This window comes from Berghia stephanieae, chromosome 8 (assembly GCF_034508935.2).
Source record: "Berghia stephanieae isolate SIO BIC M18660-M18661 chromosome 8, UCSD_Bste_1.3, whole genome shotgun sequence".
In the NCBI taxonomy this organism is placed as follows: Eukaryota; Metazoa; Mollusca; class Gastropoda; order Nudibranchia; family Aeolidiidae; genus Berghia; species Berghia stephanieae.
In genome coordinates, this window is record NC_088367.1 from 31523409 (window position 1) to 31538408 (window position 15000).

Consider the following 15000-nt stretch of genomic DNA (forward strand, 5'->3'; position numbering starts at 1 on the left):
GTAGTAGTAGTATCAGTAGTAGTAGTAGTAGTAGTAGTAGTAGTAGTAGTAGTAGGAGGAGGAGGAGGAGGAGGAGGAGTAGGAGTAGATGTAGGAATAGAAGTAATAGTAGGAGTGTGTTGTTATTCTTATAATTGATAGTATCCGTTTTAAGCGTAAAGGTTCGTTTGATTATAGGAGTTACATGAAGATCGAAGACGAAAAACACATTATTAGGGAATGCAAGCATAATTAATAATAGGCTGCGGCTATTCAGTAACCCCAACTGAATTAGATTTGTGGCTATTCAGTAGTAGATACTGAATTAGATTTATGGCTATTCAGTATCTACTACTGAATAAGATAAATAAATGGCTATTCAGTAGTAGATACTGAAGAAGCTGAATGTTTATTCAGTATCTAATACTTAATTAACTAGATAGCTATCCAGGATACATTGCTCATGCTATGTCTACAATCAGTTTTGTAGATCGAAAATCTATAGGGTTTATAAACTTCACGCGCGTTTGTTGTTAGCTCACTGTTACTTTTTAAAGCAGTATCACTATCTTGTTGAATTCTTGGACATACATTGAAAAGTGCCGTTATTCCAAATGCGGTCCAGGGCGGGTTTTAGGTTGGATAAGATACCCATTCAAAAGTTCGGTTATCTCAGGGCATGTCAGATCATAATACACCCCTATTAAAAATGGCTTGCCATCAAAAAAATATTATTATCTCAGGATGTGGTCCACTTCTGGTTTTAGTTAGTGCGGGGCGGTCCTTGGCAAGCTTAAGGACCACGGTCCTACGGTCCTTGGGAAATGAAGACCGCAAGGACCAGTCCTAGGACCGGTCCTTTTCGACATTGAACATTCCTGAGAGACTGTTGGAAATTCGAACCGGTTTGACCTTTGAGACCGTGGGATCGTTCATTCTTGAACCGTTAAAGACCGCTACACGATGAAAACCGTGGTCTACAGGAGTAAAACACACGGAGTAGTCACACTCATTTCAAATTGTAACCTAATTAGAGAAGAGGGGTGATGCCTTCTTTATTTGCTCACCGTACTTCATTGTTACTTCGATAATTTAATAAAATTTGAAATTTATCCCCATTAACGGAGATAATGGCATCGCCCAAGGCGTTGATCGAGTTGTTCGTGGCGTTGATACACACACGCAACTACTACCCCCCCCCCCCCCCCCCCCCCCCCACACACACATTAGAGGGCAGCGAGCATTGAAGAGTAAGAGAGAGACGTGAAGTTATAATAAGAGGGGGTGGATGAGGTAATAAGAGGGGTCGATGGGGACTTTTCGCCAGATCTAACAAACTCAGCTACCCATTCATTGCTGAGTAGACAGGGATTCAGAAAAAAATCGACTGCACCCGGGATCGATCTCTGGCCCTTTGCGTATAAAGAGAGTGCTCTATCAACTGAGCTATCGGGGTCCCCAAATATTCTATTGGACTTTTTTTAAAATTCAGACGTTATAACTGGGTTTTTTGGAAGGAAGAAACTAATGAAACTCATATTATTTGATTAGTAAAAAACACCAAACGAAATTTTAATATTATTGTATTATTTTAAATGACAACACTGCGATAGAAAGGAGTGGTGACAAGAGATGGACAAAAAAAAACAAAAAATCGGATTTGCTACTTGCTAGGTTCGACACACACACACACACACACACACACACACACACAAACACACACATCTTTAGTAGTCACATACATTTCAAACAATAACTCATTAGAGAAGAGGGGTCATGCCTTCACCATAGATCATTGTCATTGCGATCATTATGGTGTAGTAAATTTTGAAATTTACCCCGTATAATGGAATCGTCCAAGGCGTGCGCCTCCTGTTCCCCCCATCTCACACACGAAAGGGCGGTTTGCGGAGTGGAGGTTGGTGGTCGTCTGCCTGTATGGTCGTCTGTGTCGTTTAGTGTATGGCAAAGGGGGTGGGTGCGATTAATTAAGTGGGATGGGTGGTGATTGGTGGTAGATAGGCAACCGAAGCAACGAATCGCTGGGGAAGTAGTAGGCTATGGCGCGAGACCGTAGGACCGTGGTCCTTGCAAGGACCGCCCCGCACTAGTTGAAAGGTGATAAGAAGTGAGGACCGCCGCCGGTCTTCCCTATGGGACCGGTCTTCGGTTCACAGATAAAAGACCGTGGGACCGCGGTCCAGACCGGTCTTCAGCGCGGCACTACATCCAACTATCCATCTATATCCCATTTATCCTATCCATCCATCCATCTATTCCATCCATTCATCCATCTATCCACACATCCATCTATTCATCCATCTGTCCATCAACCAATGATCCATCAACCCATCTATCTATCCATCTATCCAACTACCCATCCATCGAATCATGCAACCAAAGGGGAAGGTAATAGGGAGGTGCCTACTTGAATACGTTTTGGAGAAGCGTGCCATAAACGGCAAGGTGACGTGGTTAAGGTGAGAGGGGTGGGGTGGGACTACTTATCCATGTGAAGACGGTTTCACAACATAAATCAATAAAATAGACAGAGAGCAAAATATTCTAAATGTGCTGTTTACTTACGACGAAAAAAATGTTTAAGATAACGACCGTAAACAATCGAAGAACCAATAAAATTTTTTACCTGAAATAAATTTAGAGAAAAAATGGTCATTATGTGATTAAAGATTAGATATTCTTTGAAAACATTAAATAAATAGAGGTGGGGTGGTTTGCGGAGTGGAGGTTGGTGGTCGTCTGAAGAAATCATCATAATGACTCTTATTACTATCTTAACCGCCACTCCATCATAATTACTATCACCAGTAACAAAACATCAATCATAATCAGCACAACGGTACAACAATCACTTTTTCTGTTCTATTCTTATTTCTTTTTCCTTTAAATAATTAATTACATTGAAGGTAGCAGTGAAGACAATGGTTTTTGCTCTGAATCATACTAAATGTGTCCTCTGTCCATTCTTAAAGTTTGGGGGCTTTGAGTTATCGGTTTGCGGGCAGTCTCTCTTTCTCTCTCTCTCTCTCTCTCTCTCTCTCTCTCTCTCTCTCTCTCTCTCTCTCTCCTCTCTCTCTCTTTCTCTCTCTCTGTCTTTCTCTCTCTCTCTCTCTCTCTCTCTCTCTCTCTCTCTCTCTCTGTGTGTGTGCTTTTCTCTCTCTATATATAACCATGGACTAAAGAACAACAGCAGTAGAAACACATTGTGGCCTAAATAAATTCGTTTTTGAGAAAGTTGTGATTGTTTACACTGTGTCTGGGATGCATGGCTAATGATTTAGGATAATAAACAAGATAGAACCATGGACTAGATAACCACAGCAGATGGACCTTTTTGAAAAGTGAATTGCGATCTAAATACTATTGTTTTGAGAAATTATTGATTGTTTCTACTGTGCTTGGAATGCATGGCTAATGATTTGTTTCATAAACAAGATAGAATCAAGGATTGGAACTGCAACAGAGGGACATTTTCTAAAGTGCATTGTGGCCTAAATAATTTGTTTTTGAGAAAGTTTTGATTGTTTATACTGCGTCTGGAATGTATGGTTAATAGACTTTATATTGGCACTCACAAAGCGCTCCAATGGTCCAGATAACGGCAAGCTCCATCCATCGGTTTACTGATGAATCTATCGTTTAGTCCCGTTTACTGTTTGCATTACTGACCTCCTCCTTTGACCTCCTGAGGTGGGCAGGAGATTACATGCAATGTTTCTTTCATCCCTCTATATATGATTTTCAACTTGCTTTCCGTCTTTGTATTGGAATGAGATTATTTAGTTTTGTCCTGACTAATGCAGATTCCCTGGCTAGGAGGGAAACAGGATCCAATCCATGCCATTCAGCGAAGTAGCCAAGTCACTCTATTCCGCCTCCGAACAGGACACAATAGACTAAGAGGACATATGTTTACAAAGCTAGGTATTGGAACAACCCCTTATTGCCATGTGGAACCGACCATGAAACCACTTTACATGTGCTTATGGATTGCCCATTATACAACGTGCAACGTTCGAACCACTGGGTCACCCCTACAACACTCAACACAAAGCTCTATGGTGAGGCTGAGGACCTAAAGCGGACCACAGACTTCATAGCAGATATCGGACTGCAGCCATAGATGTCCATCAGAGGAACGAAGAAGAAGAAGAAGAAGAAGGAGGGAAACAGTCGAATTTATTATTATAGTTTTGGGAGATGATATTTATTTCTGTATGTTATGTTATCTTATATTTTTGTTCTATATTATGATCTGTACATGTACGCATTTGAGTGTATTCCTTTTTGGGGTCCAACGCATGTGTTTTGGTGAGACTTTAAGATGATAGTGTGCTTTTGGAATCTTCACATGTTCCCAAATTGAACCATCTCATTTGTCTAACTTTTTCTCATGTGCTTTTAATAGTAAATCTTAGAAAAACAAATATCTTTCTTATTCAATTTCCTACCTTTTAACTGGTCTGAAATTACCCAAATGCGTTGCACGCGCAAAAAACAAAAACAAAAAGAAAACTGTTTGCATTAGCCGTGCTGATTGATCATGACAATGAATCATGACCACACATTTATGGCGTGCGGTAGAAGTAGTAGTAGTAGTAGTAGTAGTAGTAGTAGTAGTAGTAGTAGTAGTAGTAGTAGTAGTAGTAGTAGTAGTAGTAGTAGTAGTAGTAGTAGTAGTAGTAGTAGTAGTAGTAGTAGTAGTAGTAGTAGTAGTAGTAGTAGTAGTAGTAGTAGTAGTAGTAGTAATAGTGGCAGCAGTAATAGCATCAGATAGTGCACAGATCTGAGGTTTCCAGTAAATCATTCATATAAGTAGGGGGTCCCCAAAAATACAAAATCGTAATATTTAGTGACGGAGAACTGGAGAAAGGATTCCAATATTGGGGATCTTTCTTTACAGATTAAATGCTAGGGTTTTGTTTGGTACAGCAACTGCTTCATTTTTCAATCGACAGACTTAAGTATATTAGATTTTACCAAATTTTCCTCAATCCATGGCTGATATTTGAAGTTATCTCCAAAATGTAGCTCGAGTCACACAATAGTACTACTCCCTTGGACAAGACTGTTAATAAATGTGTTATTAAATTGTAATAAGTGTAACAGAAGAGTCAGTAAGCAAAGGGTTGATTTGGCTATTTTATGCTTAGCTATTAATTGATGTTGTGGTTTGGTAGTTTTATTTTTCCTTTTGTCAAATTTGAGTTTTGTCACTTTTAAACATGTTTTAGGACTCTATTATCATCTAATTTATATCTGTTCTTTTTCCTTTATGTCAGAAACCTAAGCGTCTTTGCAAGTTTTGCAACACATGGGAACGCCCATCTTACACGACATCTGAAGCGCAAGCACAAAGATGAAGAGGAAGTTGCTGTTGCGCTCAAGCTTCCCAAGAAGGAACAGTTGAGGGCATTTGGGGGGTTGAAAAAGGCAGGCATTTATAAAGCCAATATGGCACGTCGAGAGATAGACAAAAATGCAAGTCTTATACGGGAAAGAGGTCAAGGAAGTGCAGAAACTGTTATGATGCCAAGAACATATTCAAACATAAACGAACGTGCGAGAGGAATATGTCAGCAACATCAAATACAGCAAAGATGTATGAGTTGTCGAGTAGCGCAAGTGATGCTGAAGTTGACCTTGATTTCAACGAAAACATTCCTGATAGGTTTAGAAAAAATGAAATTGGAGAAACTTGTAGATCAGATTTAGTCACAATCCTTTTTTGAAAAAAAGCAATGGGCAAGATCGGTGAAAAGGGAGAGGAGCGTTACAATGTCTGATATGAGGGTTTTTGCTAATCTGATTTTGACATTTAGAAATGAGTCAGGAAATAAAGACGCTTCTGGCCTGGACATTTTGGACTACAAACATTTTAATGTTCTGGAAAATACTGTCAGGAGAATATGTGCCATAGATGATGGACAGAGCAAAGCTGGGTTGAAGGTCAGGATTGGTTTTGTTCTTAAGAAAGCTGTCAAATTAATGAGAGGTTATTTCGTGATTAAAGGGGTTACACAGAATGAAGCAGATATGACAAGGTTTTTGGATGTCCTTGACCTCTACTGGGATTATATTTATTTACAGCTCAGATCGAGTGCGAACAGAAAGGAGGTGGTCTTCGTAAACCCTCAATACACACAATCATACACACACAAACACGAGTTCTGCCTATATTGGGATCTGATTTAATGGAATACAATATCTTTTTTCAACCCTGTCACCTCTGGTATTCGTTACTATGGAAACAGTAAACAAAATTGAAGGATACAAGTGAATAAAGCCCTTTTTAAAGGCCATTTTGTAAAACTAAAAAAGCCATCAAGTCATTAGACCCATATAGTTGGAGCTTATCCCGGATTCTATTGCGTAAAACGGACAATAGCAATTGCTTGCTACTCTTTGGATAAGACGCAAGTCTATCACAAAGTACGTTCCACCAGATCTAACAGACCCAGCTACCCAATCACGACTGGGTGGACAGTGGGGTCCCAAAAAAAAAGTCCGGAATTCACCCAATATTGATCTCGGTCCATTTGCGTGGGACTTGCGAGTGCTCTATCATCTGAGCTTTCGGGACTCTTATTTTGTGTAGTCAAACAAAGACATAATCATAACAGTAGCACACCGCTCTAAATCGGCGCTATGTCGGGGTGAATGCTACGATACCAAAACGTATTTTAATGAGAGAAAAAAACGATTAGAAATATTAAATGAACGATTAAAAAAAAAAAATTATCAGTTTAGGAAATTATTACTCTTCCACCCCTCTCCCTAAATATAATAATAATAATAATAATAATAATAATAATAATAATAATAATAATAATAATAATAATAATAATAATAATAATAATAATAATAATAATAATTGAGCTTTATATAGCGCAATATCCACTAATTGTACTCAAAGCGCTTTACAAGGGGTCCCTGGCCAACAGCAACATTTAACATGAAGGACGGGACATGACGCCTGTTAGGCGATATTACAATTTTTCGGACAAAGACAACGCTGTTAACGGCCAGGTACTCATTTTACACCTGAGTACGGTGAGAGAATGTGAGTAAAAAGCCTTTTCCAAGGACTCAACTATGCGCCGAGCGCGAGGCTCGAACCCAGGACCTTCCGATCCGAAAGCGAGTGTCATACCACTAGACCACATAGCCGCACGAATAATAATAATGATAATGATAATAATGATAATAATAATAATGATAATAATAATAATAATTATAGTAATAACAATAATAATAATAATAATAATAATAATAATAATAATAATAATAATAATAATAATGATGATGCTTTATTCATCCATAGGAAATTATTTGTACAGACGTGTGGAACAGACATGATAATACGTTAGCAAATAACTAGGTGGTAAAAGTATGGATAATGTGAAAGTAATACAATGTGTAAATTGATTTGCATATTAAGTATTATAAACGTAAATGTTGCTGCTCGAAGCTCGAAGAAATAAATAATAGTGATAATTACTCATAAACGCGGATGGCAAGAAACAATAACAAAGACCTGAGTGACGTCATCTTCGAACTATCTATAAACGTTCAACGTTACAAATAGTTTTGTGTGTTGGTCCGTTATACTTCCGGATGGCAATGTTGTGATTTTCTTAACCTAGCGCATTCTATATATAGATGCTGTGCGCTTGGCTAAGAAACTCACATCATTGTCATCCGGAAGTATAACGGACTAACACACAAAACTTTGTGCATCCTTGAACGTTTATAATCTGGTTAAGGGCTACCGGATGTCTACCAAAAGAGCGGAGAGGCATACCATAAGAGCGGAAAAACACGTACCAAAAGAGCGGAGGGAGTGGGCACAGGTGCGGCGCCCGATATCAAAGAAATGTACAAGATTACTGTAAACCTTATTTTTATTTATTGTTATTTGTTTGCCTAGTGTGTGGAAAAATCCCCCTCTGCATTTTATGGGCTTGGGACCAACACACAACGATATCTTTTACCGCTGTGAGGCTGCATTAGGATTTTTATTTGAGATGAGTGTAGGTTAAAAATTGGTAAAATCTTGCAAGGGAAACTATTTACAAGGGTCTGTTGATAAAACTCATTGCCTTCACAAACTCAAATCTGGATCTTTGGCCTGTTTTTTTCTCACTAACGAGCTGTGCAACTTTCTGGTCTTTGGGCTGTTTTTTCGATTCTGCTTTTGATCTCATCTTGATATATGTCGTGGCCTGGAATTTGATTAGGGCGTCAGTGAGCAAGAACACGTTCGGGTGGGGGGCATAGAACTCCTTGTTCAGCATCGAGTGGAAAGACTCTGCTGCGTTGTTCGTTCTTTTCTGGCCTTTGGGAACAGAGGCCCACAGTGGAGGTGGAAAAGGACTTGAAGGTAGTATGTATGTTTGTAGCAGATAATCGGAGTAGTGGATCAACTTGGTGTCGTCTGGTTGGCAACTCATGAGGTCCATGGCGAAACTGTCCTCAACCTCCGACGGATCCAAAGACGAAAGTCCAAAAGTGTAGGTCAGCCACTTGCCAACCTCATTTTTTGTTTGAAACTCATTTCCGAGTCCCAGCTGCTGGATTTTCCTGTGAAGAGCCTGTCCCAGATGGAAGTTGCACGCTTTTACAATGACGTCTGGAATCAACGTTTTAAGCGCGGTCATGGCTGCTTTCTCAAAGTCCATGGAAAACTGTCTACACTGGAGAGAAAGTGATCTCTCACGGCACAGGGATAGGATTGCTTTCCACATGTTTTTGTAGGTTTCTTGAGTTTTTGATGGTAGCAAGCAAAATACAAGTGGGCAGTAGATGCCATTACTCAGACAGTGGATGGAGTAGATCTGACTGAACTGGGGAGGACAAGACTTGAAAGTTCCGTCAACAAATAGCTCTTCCACATGTGCTGAACACAGCTCTTTCAAGTTGCTGTCTGTTGAGAAAATGATTATTCCGGTGCCATCATCATTATGCAGGACAAACTTTTCACCTTTTGATGTGGTTGGATGAAAGTCGTTGTTCAGTATTCTGTGGACGTCCTCTCGTGTTTTCGGCAGTTTTGGCAATTGTTTTCGTCTCTGCCTGTAGATAGATCTTCTTACGTTGATGATGTCTTTATGAACCAGGTTCGCCTCTTCCATTTGGAGAAGTTCTGATTTCATGATTTTTGCTGGTCTTTCTGACACATCAGCTTCGGCCCGACGTTTTACAGCAGCTCGAAGTATCGTCTTTTCTGTAGTTCTGTAGTCTCTGTCATGATTGTGATTTGTTACAGCTGTCAGCGTTGTGGTTACTTGTCCGTCTGTCTTTACTCTTGATTTGCAGCCTTTAACTGTGCATCGCCAGTACTTGTCCCCATGACTTGTAGCATAGTCCAACCGATAAGTGTAGTTATTTAGGACAACGCAGTCAGCTCCTTTTTGGGTCTTTGATATTTTTAACGTGTCCATACAGATGAGTTGAAGAAAGAATGGAAGCCCGAAATTATCTTATAATATAGAGTTTGGAAATCAAACTACACACACACACACTAAAAACCTCGCGGTGTCTCTAACAATGATAGGCTATGTTATGCCTACAATAAGCACGGACAAGAATCCCGAAATTATCAAAATAAAAACACACACTAAATCAACTCACACGTTTCTTACTCGGTACATGTTTTTCAAGCACACGGACGAGAAACACACTAAACTCACACACTTATAAACTCACATGCTTCTAAATCACTACATATTTTTCAAGCACACTCCCCGACAATTAAGAAAGATCGTAAGTACTAAGCAATGATCCTGAAACAGCTACGAACTTTTCAAACCCCACTGGTTTTTTTAAAGAGTTTACAGTAACCCTCCGCTCTTTTGGTATGCTGGCAAAATTACTATCTCCGCTCTTTTGGTATTTTCCGAAGGGCTAGCCCACACCAGAGACTGACTCCGACAACCCCGCACTGCTGTCCTCTGCCGTCTTCCGGATAAAGACGTCGGGCACGAGAAAAAAAAAACGGCAGAGGACGTCGGGTGCTTGGAATGGGTAGGTCTAGCGGCTCTTCTCTTTATTCTTAGTATTTTGTCCGTGTTCGACGTCTTTTTCCGGAAAACGGCAGAAGACGGCAGTGCCGGGTTGTCGGTGTCGGTCTCCGGTGTGGGTTAGCCCTAATACAGTTTAGTTGAAATTACTCATAAACATGGATGTCAAAAAACAATAACAGAGATCTGAATGACGTCAACTTCGTTCTATGTATATCCAGCTAGCGGATATTATGAGTATTTTGCCGACTTGGTAGGCCACATAACGAAACACAATTATGGGCTTGATTTAACATTTTTGTGATGGACAAAGTTGTGCGTTGGTTTGAGAATATTTCCATTACAGCAATGAGCCCATAAAAAATGTGGGTTATCAGACCTGCAAACAAGTACCTATACGTCGGATGCTGCAAATTGAATTCAAGGCCATAATATGAAACTTGGCATTAATTACTAACGAATACATTTTTATACATTTGAAAAAAGAAACAATAAAAAAAGTACCCTGCGGAAGTTAATATTTCTAACCATTTTCATTCAAAATTCCCTTTTGACCAGTTAAGTTCACTGCCCTGACTCTGGAAAAAAAAAACGTATTTAAAAATTTGGCCAGAAAACTAATTCTTCAGATATCGACCTATTTAACAGACCCTCATCTTGATAAAAACTCTCAAACCTGGGGCTTCGCAAAGTCTTGATTAACGTCCCAGGTTTGAGAATTTTTGCCAAGATGATACTGACTAAGCTGATTATTAAATTGATACTAAGTTGCTGGGAGCTGTGGACTGTAAAAGCAATAAACCAAAATAAATATAACAACTTCAACAAAAAAGAAAAAAAAAAAAGAAATAAGAAAAAAAAAATACCAAACACGATACGTTTCGGGCTCAAAACCCTTATTTAGCCAACAACAACAAAAGAAAAAACAATAAAAACCTTTTTAACCAATTGATCTTGGTTTCTTTAGTAATGTATTTATCTTTTGATTTTGTTGTTGTCGTAGGCTGAAGAAGGGTTTTGGGCCCGAAACGTTTGGTAATATAGATTTGTGACCTACCGCCTCAAATCAAATATTAAGTGTACCACCGTTTCAAAACGCATTACGTCAGCAGGACTAACTCGGTTTTGGATGTAGAACCCTATATAGATAGTATGCGCTGGCTAAGAAGCTCACAACATTGCCATCCGGAAGTATAGCGGACCAACACACAAAACTATGTTTAACCGTGAACGTTTATAGTCTGGTTAATACCGTTTAGAGACAATTACTCATAAACGCGAATGGCAAAAAGCAATAACAAAGACCTGTGTGACGTCAACTTTATTCTATCTATAACCACACTTGGGAGTTACTTTCAATTCGTTATTGTGTAGAATAGATGCAATTTATTACGTTACAAAAGTATTAAAGTTGGTATTTCCTATCACAATCATTCTTGACTGGGCCATAGAGCTCGTTCTTCACATATCGATCATATCTAAATGACCTTAATCTTGACAAAAACTTTCAAACCTGGGACTTTGAAGCTTAACAGACTAAGCTCTAACATACTATAAACAAATGGATGTTTTTGGTTTTAGTGTGATCTACTCACAAATTGTTGCGATAACGTTGGTATTTCCTCTCACATTAATTCTAGACTGACTCGGGTGTCCGATTAATCTCGATATTTTATACTGTTTTCAGATGATGGAACACATTTTATGTCGGGATGAATTGGACAATTCAAAAATGAATTTAGAACATAAATGATGAGAAATAGGAATTATGAGAGGGTGTTATTTTTTATTTTTTATTGTTTTTTTTTGTTCTTTTGTTTTGTTTTTTTTTTTTTTGTTTTGTTTTGTTATGTTTTTGTTTGCAAGTTAAGAAATCGAATTGATGCTATATATTTACTTTGAAAAAAAACTTACAAATCCGCCAGGACACAAAACTATGTATGGCCATCAATTTTTTTAATAGTCTGGTTAATACAATTTTTAGTTAGGGCTTCTCATAGAAATAGCTAGCTTAAAACAATATGGCTGAAAATATACTGCAACGCACAACCGAAGTGCGCCGCGAAACGGACGAGCAGCTAGGTCGGTAATGGTGATTCCTTTGCTCAGCGCGACACAGTCCGACTGTGAAAAAAAAACAAACTGGCCCTGAACAGAGAAACTTTCGTGTGGTGGTTGTGGATAAGAAGACAGAGAATACAGTGTTGTCGAAGATTTGGAGTGTATCCTATAAACAGATCAAGAAAACAGCATGGAGCATACTAGCACTTGAAACCTACACTTGATCAAACCCAAAGAGAAATTTGTGAATTATGTGGGAATGACGCCTGATAAGTACAACGCTTGGTTAGAATTGTGTGCTGCAGATTTGGAGAAGTAACAACTGTCAAACAACCCAAAAAAAAAAAATTGAAAATAAATAGACCGGCTGTTGTTTGCATGTTTGGCTCACGCCAAAAAAATAAAAGTGTTGCATACACGCACGTCTTTTTACGTCATCACGGCTCTTTCCGTCAAGTTGTGTCAATACAATCACAGATTAGAAATATTGATGAGTGCACACCTTTTTTTGTGGCGCACTTCAGTCGTGCGGGGCAGTATATTTTCAGCCTAACAAAGAGCAAATTGACGTCAATAGGATTCAATAGTCTAATGTCACGTCGCCCAGCAACGGCGAGCAGCTTGGTTCTAAACAAAGAAAATTGGTACTTTTTAATTCTTCATGCCGGCTAGAACTCTTTCACATGGCATGTGATCAGAATGTATAAAATTCAAAATATGATCCGATTTATAATGTTTTTCTCCTCTGGATAAGCTTTTATGCTCATCGGAGAAATATTTCATAAAGGCGTCCACCATTGTTTCGATAGTTTAGAACCAGTTACTAAGCTACTATGCGTCATTAAGAGGGAAGTGACGTCACGACTGATGAAACCTATTTCGTTCTTTCTAATTATTCTCCAACATTAAGAATAGAGATTACCCCCCCCCCCCCCCCCCCCACCTTCCCCCACATCCCAACGTTAATATTTGTTACTATGAATTCAATTTCCATCACTCAACCTGCTTCATCCCGAAATTAATATATCGCTTAGAGACGCAATGTAAGCCATCAGGTGGCGATTCCCAACGTCAAACGACCTATCAAGATGTGTACCATCCGACGTGCACGTATTTGAAAGGTCTGATAACCCAATTTGTTATGGGCTTATTATTGTTGTAATGGAAATCTAAAAAAAAATATTGTCCAATCAATACAACAATGTTAAACTAGGCGTTCGGATGTCAGTCCTGCATATATTTACACGTCGGTACCATCAGTATACCCCAGCAGATTTTTATAAAGGATTATTAATTATGATTATACAAACATTCAACGTATGCAATTAAGAGAGCGAGATAACACAGACACAGGACATATTTTTACTTTAATGATGATGATGATGTTGTTGATGCCGGTTTGTTTGTTTGTTTGTTTTTGTTTTTGTTTTTTTTCCCGATGACGACCATGTTACTAGTGTGCATCTGTGTGAGTGTGAGTGTGTCTATGACAATATTGTATTGTTATAAATGTGTAAACAAATGACAAATTGCCACTCTTTTGAGGACAATAAAGATATATTATTATCAGCATCATCATCATCATCATCATCATCATCATCATCATCATCATCATCATCATAATCATCATCATCATCATCATCACCATCATCATCATCATCATCATCATCATCATCATCATCATCATCATCATCATCATCATCATCATCATTATTATTATTATTATTATTTATTATTATTATTATTATTATTATTATTATTATTATTATTATTATTATTATTATTATTATTATTATTATCATTTACAAATTAATTTCTTTTATCATTAATGATTGGCTTTTTAAACAAAAGTCTACCATTTTAGAAAGGTTGCCTAAACTTGTTTACAAAAAAAAAATATGCCTAAATTCACTTACAAAAACCTGTTCAAACCGACATCACAAGAAAAGCGCCCATTTAGACACACTTCCCATTTAGACGATGATCTATTAAACCGATTGCATTATGCAAATTAAATCGTACTAAAGTTTACATTATATTATTGGGACACGCGTTTTATTGATCATACCGCATCATTATCATTTAGAATTTCTTCTTTGTGACAGACGTTGTGTTTGTGAATTGATCATTAGCTTTGAATTTATCTCACTAGTGATTCCTTATTTCAATGTAAGTTGTTTCTTCACTCTTTCTTTTCGGTTTGTTTTCTTTTTTGTTTTTGTTTCTTTGTTTCATTTTTGCCTTGACAACTGGATGGGGGTTATTTGTTTTCCCATAGTGGCCAGGGACGCACTTATTGCATCTTCTTCTACCCCCCTATATATGTTTTCAAACTTGCTTTTTGTCTTTGTCTTGGAATGAGATTAATTGGTTTTGTCCTCTCCCTGGCCAGAATCCTTGGCTGGGAGGGAAATAGTCAATTGTGTGGTCATAGTTTTGAAGGTGTGGAATTTGTTTTCCTTTTCAAACCCATCTCTTTACTTTTTAAAATTTGAATGACATGATTTGTAAACATTTGAGTGTATTCCCCTAAAATGAGGCCTACATTTCTCTCTGGATGAAATTTTTAGGTGATCTCAAACTAATACATTGGTTGTTTGCTCTAGGAATCTACATCTGTTTCCTATTTGAACCAATCCCTATTGTCTTACTTTTTCTCGTATGCTTTTAATTGCAAATCTACAAGTTTTCGACAATTTCATTTTCTTTCTTTCTTTTCAAGCGCCGTAAAAACCTTTAAAGCAAAAACAATTGACTTGACAAAAAGAGAACGTTGATCGATACTTAGACCCAATAACACTAGATTACTTAATCTTTGTGATTTTGATGAGGAATAACAGGAAACTCTTTCAATGCACATATATTTTTTATAAAGCAGGACCTACCATTTGGAACTCGCTTCCTTTGTCAGTAAGGC

General features: G+C 38.1%; 1 protein-coding gene across 1 annotated transcript in view; it reads left to right on the forward strand.

Moving 5' to 3' along the window:
• The first annotated feature begins 14154 nt into the window (after window positions 1–14154).
• Window positions 14155–15000, forward strand: part of LOC144978511 (uncharacterized) — a 14320-nt gene continuing 13474 nt past the window's right edge. The window contains exon 1 of the mRNA XM_078924679.1: window positions 14155–14252. The gene's annotated coding sequence lies outside the window, so the exon portion shown is untranslated. The remainder of the gene's footprint in view (window positions 14253–15000) is intronic.